Source organism: Vulpes vulpes, chromosome 8, assembly GCF_048418805.1.
Source record: "Vulpes vulpes isolate BD-2025 chromosome 8, VulVul3, whole genome shotgun sequence".
Taxonomy (NCBI): Eukaryota; Metazoa; Chordata; class Mammalia; order Carnivora; family Canidae; genus Vulpes; species Vulpes vulpes.
Genome location: NC_132787.1, coordinates 81,668,631 through 81,681,536, shown reverse-complemented (window position 1 = coordinate 81,681,536; position 12,906 = coordinate 81,668,631).

Sequence of the window (12,906 nt, the reverse complement as noted above, 5' to 3'; positions counted from 1 at the left end):
GGCAAGAAATAAGGCAAAATGTAGTCAAGATATCTTCTTGGTTAATGAGAATAGCTAGGAGGTGTGGCACGGCCAGTTCTGCACCCTGGAATTAGGAAGCATTGCCACATATAAGGGCAGTATCAGAAAACATAATCCTCCCCACCGAGGGATACCCGTGTTTATTAAATTCTTACTACAATAGTCTCCCCTTATCTGGGGTAGATGTTCTGAGATCCCCAGAGGATGACTGAAACCGTAGATGGTACTGAATCTTACATATTCTGTTTCCCTATGCAATGCACATCTACGATAAAGTTTAATTTGCAAATTAGACATAGTAAGAGATTAACAACAATAATAAAATAGAACAATTTTTACAATGTATACTGTAATGAGTTGTGTGAATATGATCTCTCTCAAGTATCTTACTGATTGTATTCACTCTTCCCCTTCCTGTGACGAGGTCAAGTACAAAGTGCTTACATGATGAGGTGAAGCAAGGTGAATGATGTAGGCACTGTGATGTTGCACTAGGCTACCACTGACTTTCTGACCGTATATCAGGAAGGGGGCCCTCTGCTTCCAGACCACACAGCTGACCATGGGCAACTGGAACCACGAAAAGCCAAATGGTGGATAAGAGGGAAACTACTGTATCAATGTTAATGTTACTAACTCACATTCTGAGCTTAGTTGAACTTTTAGACTCTCACATGCATAGTTGTTGATCTACATAACCTTTAGGGACCAGCTCTTGCTCTTATCTCCAGAAAACTCACACACTGATTATTTAATAAATAGTTCTTGGTTATGGGAATAATTCTGGTCTTAGAAGAATTCTCTTTATAGAATCAAGAACTCTCAGCTTTTAGTCTTACAGCTGGTCTCAGAGACCCAGGTCCGAGAGCTGAAAGGCAACTTGCTTAGGGCCACCAGGCTCAGAAATGAGGGCCAAATCTGAGTTTTCTTGCTCCAAGACTATTTTTCTTTCTACTTTATCACATTGCTTCTCTACACAACTCTCTAACTGATTTCTCTCTCTTTTCTAAATCCATGTATCATTCCATTTTTTTTCTCTCTTTGGCAAATGCCCTAAATTCATGAAGGAAAATGGAGGTAAGGTCCTAACATAGATTTCTGGCTTCTGTATTTGGATTATTTGCTAGGAAGGATTAGCTTTCTTGCCCTACAGCTTCTCTCTCCATCAGTTTAAGGGGCAAAAGAAACCCTAAATGTGTGAATCAGCCACAAGTTGTTCCTCTGCCAACCTTCCCCCAGCCAGGCAGTGCCCACCGCAGCCCACGGGCAGTGGTTCTACCGCCTTCCTTCCTGGAAAGGAGCCAGATGAGGCAAGCAGACCTACAGGGGGTGACCTCTCAGCCCAGGAAAGCCAAGGCAATACCTGTCACTGCTGTCATTGGCTTAAAGCCCGATGTCCCTCACTGCCTGCCTTGATGGCTTTGGCTGTGAACACTCTCCTTACAAAGGAACCTCTCATGGGCTCCAGCCACTGGAGCCCTACAGCCAGGGTTTCAGGAAACTGAGGTGAAATGGGCAGAACAAGAGTTTGTCCAAAGACTGAACAGGACAGGAGGTTCCCACTGCTTGGAAATCTATCTGTGTGTTCCAGAGACTTGCAGAACAAAGACCTACACATGGTTATTTTGGCAAGAACAGGAAGGTTTAGATTATCCTTTTCCACCCCGTGAAAGTGGCCACCTAAGATGTGCGTGCTGAAGGAGCATCTGTTTTAGCACTAACAGAGCCTCAGCGAGGCCTCCCCGTGGTCTTCACGGCAGACACAGCTCTAGCAATGGCAGAGCGGCAGCTGTCGGTGCACATGTAGTGGAGGGCTCTGGCTCTCCCTTTCATCTCAGCATCTCCAAACTGACAGTGGCCACTGGGCGTGCTCTGATGGGCTCCGCTCCCTTCAGCTCTCCCCAAAGGCTCTGAAATATCCACTGAGGCCACATCTTGCCTCCTGAGTTGTTATTTTTGGAGAGGGCATTTGGGAAATGACAAAATAAAAATATCCAGTGTGAGCCCAGCACATCCTTCATGCGCTGGGTGCCTGAAGTGATGGAATTGGATCTTGGAGTGTATGCTGGGTGTGTGACAGCTTTCCGCATCTGGAGCCCAGGTGTGTGGTTTGCCCCTGAGTCCAAGATGCAGATATTGGTGACTGGTGAGAGCAGGGCAGACTCACCTCACCTACCTCTGTTCCATGATCTTACTCTTTGATGTACAATGTCGAGATCCGATTTTATTTGTAGATCAAGTTTAGCTACAATCAAGCAGAAGGACACATTAAGAAAGAAGGGATTTTGTTACCGCATTATTGAGAATCAGTGTGCATAATGGCTTAGAATTTACACTCTAGAGTCAGAGACCTGAGCTCAAATGCCAATTCTTTCATTAGTTCTCTCAATGACCTTAGAAAAGTAAAGCTATTTGTCCAAGCTTCATTTCTTTCCCTATAAAATAAAGATAATTGTAGTTCCTGCCTGGGAGTATTGTAGTGATGATTAAGAAGGAGATCACTTGTGGGAAAAAAAAAAAAAGTCAAATGCCATAAGGCCAGTCACATCATTAAAGCCCAGTTAACAAATGGCTGCCATTACTATCAGTCCTAGAAGCATGGGCTCACCTTATAAAGATTTGGACTGCTTTCCAAATACTTCCATTTAGAGTTGTCTTCTCCCACTGTTAGAATGTCTTCATCTTAAAAGAAAATTTCACTCCCCTTGTCTTCCAGGCTTTACATTTTCAGCTACCTTTCTGGGGCCACCAGTCAAAAACTCTCATCCCTTTTTGCAATGGCAGTGACCAGGCCACCACATGGCAGAGCTATAAGGGACTCCCTTGAAGCTTTAACCTGTGTAAATGGCACCACCTGGTGCTAGCCCTACTGGAGAGGTGACTAGGAAGGATGGAAGGGAAGAAAGTTGTGGAGAGATCGGCCATATTCTTTTTCACAAAAATCCCTAGTTAAATAACAGATCACACTGATGCCCTACCTTCTCCAGGCAAAGTAGCTACAGTTCTATCAACACTTCTTCACAGAACGGGAATTCATATCAGAGCCCATTCATTACCCTTGGACCATGCTCCTCTGAAAGTGAGATACCCAGAACTAAGTCAACATTCCAGATGAGATGTGATCAGACCCAAATGAAGTGGAAGTTGACCTTTCTGTTTTTCTAGATACTGTATTCAGGATGCCAGTGTAATCCAAGGCAGTTTTAGCACTGAAGACGTATAGTGGGTTATTTCCTGGCCAATGGCTTTGGCTTTTAATCATATGTTATCCTACAATAGCTCTTCGTTTATCTTCAGTTGTTAAGTTGTTTTTTTTTTTACTGATATTATACTTTATATTGATTTGTGTTTTTTCAAGCTGTCTATATTGGGAGTATCTTGAGATACATCTGTGTTTTGAACATTTTAATGACTCCTGTGAGGTCTACCACCATGTCTGGGTCGATGAAAATGCATCTAATTTGCATATTTAAGCAGAACCAAATCAAAGGGGCAGTATTTACTAAAACTTAAAATGGCCAACATGGCAATGCAATACATCTATTCTGTGTACACGGCATTCCTTGGATAAAGTACCCTTGAAAAAATGGCAATAAGTTCTTATTTGGTTAATGAATCACGATTCCCCTAAGTAAAAGTATGATGCTATGGGAACACTTACTAATAATTCTTCACGTGTGGTTTTCTCACTCACATTTTTTGCATATGCAGTGACTTCCAAACTATGCTCTATGGGGCCCATGGGGTTCAGAAGGGATGTCCCAGGGATGTGTGGGAAGGACAGAGGGAGTGAGAATAAAGGGTGGGACTCCTGTCAGCCCTTTATTTCACCCAGAGTTGTTGGCCGTTAGCTGTTGTATGTATTGAACTTCCCTGTAATATTTCCTTTGGGGGGAAAAAAAGGTTTAAAAACCATTAAGCCACTCTCTGGTCACTACAGAGTGGTAGGCAGTACCATCGCTTCTGTGTTTCCTCTTATGAAATGGATTTCAGGGTGAAGTGGATTGAAGATGAGTCAATATTAGATTTTTAATTGCTAAATTTGCCACTAATATATTTAAAACTCTCCACAACCCTGCCCTGAAGGAAACTAACCATACCATCTCCACCACTATCCCTGTCAAGCCTTCAGACACAGATGGAGATGCAGCTCAGATCTGGAGGGATCCTGGGCATTTGGAGGACACCTTCTTTTTTTTTAAGATTTTATTTATTTATTCATGAGAGACACAGAGAGAGAGAGGCAGAGACACAGGCAGAGGGAGAAGCAGGCTCCATGCAGGGAGACCGACGTGGGACTCGATCCCAGATCCCAGGATCACGCCCTGGGCTGCAGGTGGCGCTAAACCGCTGAGCCCCCCGGGCTGCCCGAAGGACACCTTCCAAGCAGTGTTTGCAGGTTTGTGATTTGCTTCAGGTTTAAGGGGAGTTCCTTAAGAACTTCAATCTTCACTGTCTGTTGTGATGGTGGGAAGAGAGGTAGTTATTCTGCTTCTTGAGAAAGACCCCTTCTGTGTTTTTCTTTCTCAGAGATGAAAGTCTGACATCTAAAACTGAGTCATTGACTGGTCTTGGTTTGTGATCGTCTTTGGAGAAATTTCTGAAGGAGAAAGTGTAGGTTTCCTTTCTTTACCATGCCTCAGCCTGATTTCTAGAGGCCCATGATGGAAGAAGCCAGGGTAGGGCACACTGACATCTGACATCTATCTTTGCCTCCCAGATTATAGGTTGTGGCTGTCAGGCTTTCTTTAAGAATCGTATTTTCACACGATATTGGGGCTCATACCAAGCTTCTCATCATTTTATGTGCTATAAATATTTAGGAATATCTTAACTCTGTTGGTTCATCCTTTCCTTATCTGCAAGAGGGAGATAATACTATCATTCACAGAGGACATTTGGACTAATTAAGTAAAGACAGATGACAAAATAATAGGAAGAAATCTGGAATAAAGGTAGAAAGAGATAGTAACAAAAACTATGGGCTGAGGTGGATGATCCCAAATCTGGAGCGTTAGGAAGGAGAGAGGTGAGGAACACCATGTGGTGAAAATCTCATTTCTCTGGAAAAGGGGACATTACTATGATGTCATTACTCCCTTCACACTTATGAGATAGCAGAGAAAAATCTCAACTATGTTCAATATAAATAATTAAGTAACAGTGTTCCCTGGGTGGCTCAGTCAGTTAAGCATCTGACTCTTGTTTTTGGCTCAGATCATGATCTCAGAGTTGTGAGGTCAAGCCCCACATCAGACTCTGGGCCGGGTGTGGACCGGCTTAAGAGTCTCTCCATTTTACTCTGCCCCTCACCACCCCCTTAAAAAATAAAATAAAATAGGACAGCCTGGGTGGCTCAGCGGTTTAGCACCACCTTCAGCCCAGGGGGTGATCCTGGAGTCCCAGGACTGAGTCCTGTGTCGGGCTCCCTGAATGGAGCCTGCTTCTCCCTCTGCCTGTGTCTCTGCCTCTCTCTCTCTCTCTCTCTCTCTCTCTCTCTCTCTGATGAATAAATAAATAAAATCTTTTAAAAAATAAAATAAAATAACAGAAACATCAGGAAATATTTTCATTTTCTTTCAGTGTTACAATAAATGAAATCATCTGTTGACCAACAAATATGTACAAACCTTCTTCCTAATGTGTATTAGGTGCATTTAGCACACCAGGAATGATGAGCTTCGTTGAAATTAACTTTAGTTAAGAAATGTATCTTTTTAGTTTGAGGGATTCAACCCAGTTTGATATTTTCACTTATATTTAAGGGACTTACATGCATTGAGTTTCTCCTACCTGTGATGCTGTTAAATTCAGAGAAAGGTTTAAATATATAGTGTACAAGTCTCTTGGGCCTATTTATTTCTCTGTAACTAATCTCTGCAACAAATCCTCATAAGTTCCCATCCTACTGGGCCCAGGGATAGGAGGGACCGACAAGGAACAGAAAATTTTTCATTTGTAGGAATCTTTGGATTGAAAATAGTGTCTTAAAGTTTAAAGAGATTCTTCAGGGTACATGCTTACTTTGGAAAAATGTACCACCAAGGTTTCCTGCCTCCCTCAACCAAAATGGCATCTGGTCGAAGAGGGATGCCCAGTGCCCTCCAGGTGATGAGGAAGAGGGTCTACCAGCTCGGTCTCTGACCCAATGTGGTTGGCTGGGACTGTTCCCTGGGCACTTGTATGATATCTGTGATTAAAGTTCATAGCTGGTGAAACTCATGGCCTGTTGGCTGCTGTCTCCAGCTCTGGTCCCCTCAAATGGGGTTTTGGGTGTTGGGGGCATTTAACTGCTGGCTCTATAGTGTAGCATATTCAACTGTTTTTGAACAACTAGCTCGGTGTCCACTACATAGCTTCCTGGCATACAAAGGCATGACCTTCTCTCTTTGCCATACCTAGACTGAGTCTACTCCATAGCCGTTGTGTGGGGTCCTTTTTCCCCATGGGACAGCTTCACTTAGGGCATGTACAATCTTCTCTAAGCCCTAGGAAATTTGGGAGTTCACAATGTGTTAGCCTCAGTTTGTGAGAGAATCTAAGTCATACCCCAGACCATCATGCTAGCTCTTTAACTTTTCCGATCCATCATTTGAGAACTGTTGTGTTTAAAGCAGGAATGCTTTAAAGAGACTTAGCTTTCCTTAGTCTTTCCAGGGAACCCTCTCTTTTCTAGGATTCCCTTAAAGTTATTTTATTTCTTAGACTCCTTTTGAGAGTTTTAATTCCCCTTCCTCTCTGACAGGGATTCTCTCACAAAACGCCCTTCTCCTTCCCAAGGCAGCATCTACTCTTTTCCTTCCCCAGAGTCATAATGAGGCAAGAATCTTTCAAAGGAAAACCAACAGGAAGTATTTTTATTATTATTATTCTCTTTACAGATACTTAAATTTATCTAATCTTTGCAATAGCCCCGAGGAGTACTTACTATTACCCTCATGTGCAGATGAGGTGTTCAGAGTGGGTATGTCACTCTCCCAAGCAATTGGACCAGGATTAACAACGAATCCTGTGTCTTTCCATCATGCCGACTGGCCTCCCAAGGATCTACAGGAGGGAGCACTGCTATATTGTTTTCCACTGACAAGGAGCTGCTCTGCCACTAGGTATTCACACTTCAATGTGATTAGTCTTTCAGATTTTCCCCCCTCCCCCGTCCAGCCCTCTCCCCCCCCCCCCCGCCCCGCCCCCACCACCACCAGTGCGATGCAGGAGAGCTGCACGTCCTTTTACGGTGCCTGGTCAAGAAGGCACTTAATACAGAATTAACACATCATCACTACAATTGCAATTTGTTTCTCTGTGAAAACCAATGAGATGCTCACTTATTTGTGACCACTCCCTTCAGAAAGAGCTAACAACTGGTGAAGTAGCAAGTGTACAATAAACAAGAAAAGGTGAGCGCAGAGGCTTTTTACAAGTCCAAACGTTTGGCAGGAGCCCAGAAGGCATTACTCTTTATCCATTAGGATTCTCTCCTACACAGTTTTCCAGAGGAGGATGAAATTCCTTGGGTCATGTTATAAACATTCATCTTCTAAATCACGTCCCTAATAGAAAGAACAGAAGACGAAGCATGTGCTGTAAGTCATTCGCCCGCAGAATGTTCTCCGCACACGGTAATATAACATGTGGGGTCAGCCCCTACGTCAAAGACCAAATACACAAGTGTAAAGAGATGGGAGGAAAAAGACAGACTCCACATGGCCAGCCTGGGGGAGGGTGGGGCGTCACTCTGGGGAGGGGAGGCTTGGAAAAGGCTTGTGGGGGAGCAGCGGAGGGAAAACATGGAATCCCTGGGCTTTGCAGCCATCTGGGACAGAGATGGGAATCAATTCGAGGGTGTGTGGGCAATGCTCAGTGGAGCAGGGAGGAGGGCATGGTTGGGGGAAGTGGAGTCACTTCTTGGCCAGTATACAAGTAGGATAGTCTAGAAGCAGTCCAGAGCTTAAGGAAGCATCTTTTCCTTTCCTCCAGCCTCCCATCCCTTCCAAACTCCCCAGATCTTCCTTTCTCAGCATCTCCTCCTTTCACTCTGCACCCAAAGGAAAAAGGGTTTGCACCCTAGCAGAGCAAACAACACAAGTGATGGTTTCTGCCCCACTGTCATCAATCTTTTCCTCTCCAGCCAAATAAATCCTTTAGCTTTTTCAGTCCTGTCGAGGAGCCAAGCAATATATGCATTCCACTTGAGCCATGCATTCCCCAGCACCCGTACAGGAACCCTCCCTAGATGCCCTTTCCTGAGTAGCTGATAAGCTGTAATTTGTCCCATCTTTGTTGGCCTCATAGACCCCCTCCTCTGGTTTGCAACCTCTCTCTTACTCCTGCCTGGTTCAACGGTCACATCCTAGAGAACTCTAGTAGAGCATTGTGCGACGAGCCTGAGACTGGTTATGCTTCTGCCAAATGGCCAAGAGTAATTAAAATAGGGAGGAGGATATCTACCATTGACTGAGCATCTAGAAGGTCAGGCCCTATGTTAAGCCCCTGAGGTAATTATCCTAGGAAAATGATTACCATTATTTTAAAATTTTCTATTAATGGGAAGCTTTGGTACCTCATTAACTTGTCTTATTTTTCTCCATGGTTATTAAATATGAAAACCAAACAAAACTCCCCAAATGGAAAGGGTTTCCTGATTCTCAGAGTAGGGGGAGGAAGGGATTGCATTGTACGTCAAGGTTCTGTGGCATTTTCTTCATCGGACTTCAAGTGAGAAACAGGTGATAGTAGAAAAGGCAGGTGGGCCAATCTCTGAGACATTTAAGGGACAGGAAAGAAGGAAATAGGATGCTGCCCTGGGAGACATGTGTACATGGAAAGGACAATGACTGTGCTCCTCAGCATTGCTAAATAACAGAGGCCTTCTCTCAAATCTTGACTGTGGTGCTCATTCCCTAGGTAATTGTGGGAAATTATCTTATCTTGATAAGCTTCAGGTTCCAGTTTGTAGGATTAGCAATGGCCAGTTACCAAACTCAGAGGATACAACTATAGTTCAGGCACCTTCTCCCTGACAGACTAGCTATGTGTAACCTTGGGTGAGTCATTGAACCTGATCTCAGTTCATGTTCTCAACTAAAATAGAAATACTGACACCTATGCTACCCTATCAACATGATAATGCTGGACCAGTGCTTTTAAAACTGAGAACACATTTATGAAGGGAAGGGGTCGACAGGTGGTGATGCAGGTCCCTTTGAGCTAAGACATATTCGGAAGGCAGTAACCTCATTTCCTGGAGAACGACTTTGCAAAGTCCCTGGCAGCCTGGCCGCTCCACGTGGCTGCTCCCTGTTTCCCACAGCAATAGATGAGGGAAGGCTCCTTGGGGGTGCTCACTCAACAGGCATTATTATCTTATTTCTCTGCTGATCAGAGTCTGGCCAAAAAATCAAAGGATTTCTCTTTCAATCTGGCAGTCGTTTTCTTCTTCACTCTGAAGTCATGAAGCAAGGTCAAGTGCAAGGAACTGAATTCCTTAGAAAAGTGTTCCCTGACAGAACATGAAAGACTCCTAACTCTGGGAAATGAACTAGGGGTGGTGGAAGGGGAGGTGGGTGGGGGATGGGGGTGACTGGGTGACGGGCACTGAGCGGGGCACTTGACGGGATGAGCACTGGGTGTTATTCTATATGTTGGCAAATTGAACACCAATAAAAAATAAATTTATAAAAAAAAGACAAGAAAAAAAGAAAGAAAGAAAGAAAGAAAGAAAGAAAGAAAGAAAGAAAGAAAGAAAGAAAGGAAAGAAAGAAAGAAAGAAAGAAAGAAAGAAAGAAAGAAAGAAAGAAAGAAAGAAAGAAAGAAAGAAGAAAGAAAAGTGTTCCCTGATTGGGGAAAATTTGTTCATAGTTAGGATGGGTGTGTCAAGACCTTTGTGGCTTTCTTTTTCATAGTTTGTGTAAATTAAATCAAAGGTGGATTGTGTTGACCCAGGCATTAACAATGCCTGTTTTTTACGGGCTGTTTCAGGTATCTTTTGTGAATTTCATGATCCTCTCTTCTGGGATGGGTGGAGTGGTGGTGGGCTTGTTTTTCAGTTATTGATTTAAATTAATCATAGCTCATCCTGTCCAAACACTGGACTGTGTACACAGGTGACAGGCTGTTCATCTTTAGGCATTTAAATACTGCCTGCTCTTACATGGTAGTAGAGACAGACTATCAAGCTGCAAAAATATAAAGATCTTCTCCCAAAGAGACCTCTCGTACTGCTTCTAAAAGGTTATGAAAATAGAAAAGAAGCCTTCAGCTTCGGAATCTATATTCTGATTTTTTTAAGTAGCTAATATTGAGGAATGAGTGGAATTCTACCTTTGGAATTAAAAACCTGTTGACTTCTTTGGAAAGCCCCAACCCTATTACTTGTAACCGTGTATTCTTGAATAAATTACCTTTCTGAACATCATTTCAGTTTTGTCATCTCAAGATGAGGGCAGAGGGTCCCTGGGGGCTCAGTCAGCTAAGTGCCTGACTTTTAGTTTTTGCTCAGGTCATGATCTCAGGGTTGTGAGATCAAGCTCCATGTTGGGCTCTGTGCTCAACACAGAGTCTGCTTAAAGATTCTCTTGACCTCTTCCTCTGCCCCTCCCCCACTCCCACTCTTGCACATGTGCACACTCTCATAAATAAATAAATAAATAAATAAATAAATAAATCTTTAAAAAAAGATGAAGGGAGGGCACAAAACCATGCTACATCATTTTTAAAAAATATACTTACATCAGTTCTAATATGCAAGGTCTTTGGTTCCTTAGGAGTTATGATAGGGGTATCTCTTTATCTTTTTTCTCATTGTCACTAACATAGTGCCTTGGACATGGTAGATGTTTGACATACATTTATTGGTTGGAATGGGACTGAGTTCGTTGTAAGAGGTGCTTACTCAGAGCTCAGGTTGATTTGCCAGTGGCAGCACTACTGTACATCCTCATTTTACAGAGGAAGGAACTGGGAGGGGAGAGGTCAGTGGACAAGAGAGGTCAGCCAACAGGCCCATGAGCACACAGTCCTGGGTGGTGGACCTGAGACTAGGATCCAGACTACCTAAATCTCAGTCCAATTCCCCTTCCACTACACACAACAGCCACTAACATCTTGTTTACACTTATTTAGAGGGAAAAATATAAAAAGAGGTGATGCAAATATATACAATTTTAACTTCACCTTAAATGATCAGTCCCAAATCGATGAAGTCTAAACTGTTTTTAAATTTTTAATTAATTGAGAGTAAGTGCTATTTTGAAAATCAAAGAAAATTTTGTATCCTCAAGACATTCTAGTATAGTAAAGCAAGTGATAGAGAGTGGTAGGGAGTGGGTGCCATTTATATATGATGGTTTGCAAAAGCCTCTTGGATGGGGTGACATTTAAGTAGAGACCTGAAAGAATAGAGGGGGCTATCTACGCAAGTATCCAAAAAGCATTCAGGCAGAGGGAACACTGATGGTAAAGGCAAAGTTGGGGGCATGCTCAGGCCATCCTGGCTTCCAAGGAGTGAGAGAAGGGAAGAGAAGGAGGAGATGAGGCCAGAGTCGTAACATCCCCTTACATACCAGGAGAAGCAGGACATTGGTTAGGATTGACTATTTTACCTAGATGAGCTCAAAGTCATGTAGGGTTTCAAGCAAAAGAGGAAAGTGGTCTGATTTACATGTCAGAAAAATCACTGATGGCTCTATGGCGTGTAATCTGTAGGGGAGCAAGGGTACCCAGGGGACCAGTTAGAAGTCAAAGGATGATGGTAACTCTGACTAGGGTAGAAGTACTGGAAGTGGTAAGAAGTTATCAGATTTAGGATATATTTAGAAGATAAAACTAAGAGAATTTGCCACAAACTGGAAGTGGGTTGAGAGGTGGGAAGGAGTCAAACTTCAAGACTTTTAACCAAAACAGCAAGTAGAGGGGAACCACTGTTAAATGAAATGGGGAGGACTGAAGGAGAAGCAGATTGTGGGTAGGGGTGGGAATAAAACAAAGATATTTGAAAATGTAGTTTGACATCCAAATTGGATATCTATGTGGAGATGTCAAAAGGGAAAGTGGATGAAGTCTGGAGTTCAAGAGGAAGGTCAGGTTGGATTTATAAATTTGGAAATTATCTATGGAGAGATGGTATTTATAGCCATAGGACTATATAAGATAACCTTGGAGGAATCATACTTACAGAAGAATTCCCAGGACTAAGTCCTGGGCATTCCAGCAGCTAGAAATTAGGAATATGAAGAACTTTGTAAAGCAAAAGACACTGAGAAAGTGCATTCACTGAGATAGGAAGAAGAAGCAAGAGAAGTGGTGAACTAGTAGCTAAGTGAAAAGACTGTTTCAAAAAGAAAAGAGTGATCAACTGTGTCAGATGATGAAGGCTGAGACTTAACCATCGGACTTGGCAGCAGGAAGGTTGTCAGTGGATCTGGCAAGAGCTGTCTTGATAGAGCTGTAAAGATGAAAGCTTGATTAAAAGGTTTCAAGGGAGAAGAGGAAGTGGCAACTATAAATACGGACAAATCTTTGTAGAAGACATTATTATTATTATTATCACTAAAGAAGAGCAGAAATTGGAACTGGAAGTGTACATGGAATCAAGGGAGATACTTGGCTATGCTGGAAATGGTTCCTGACAGAGATGCAGGAGAAAGAGGATGGTGGCTGGAGCCACATCCTTGAGTTGAAGAGAGAAGGAATCCGGTGATCCTATGGAGGGTTTGGCTCCACATAGGAGTCCAGACAGTTAAATCATTGTAACCAGAAAGAGGGCTGAGCATGGGTGTGTAGATCAAGTTGGCAGAGTCTGTGAAAGTTCTCTTCTGCTAACTCCTGCTTTCTCAGTGAGATGAGAAGAAAGGCCATTAGCTTCGAGAGAACAAGATAGATAAAGTA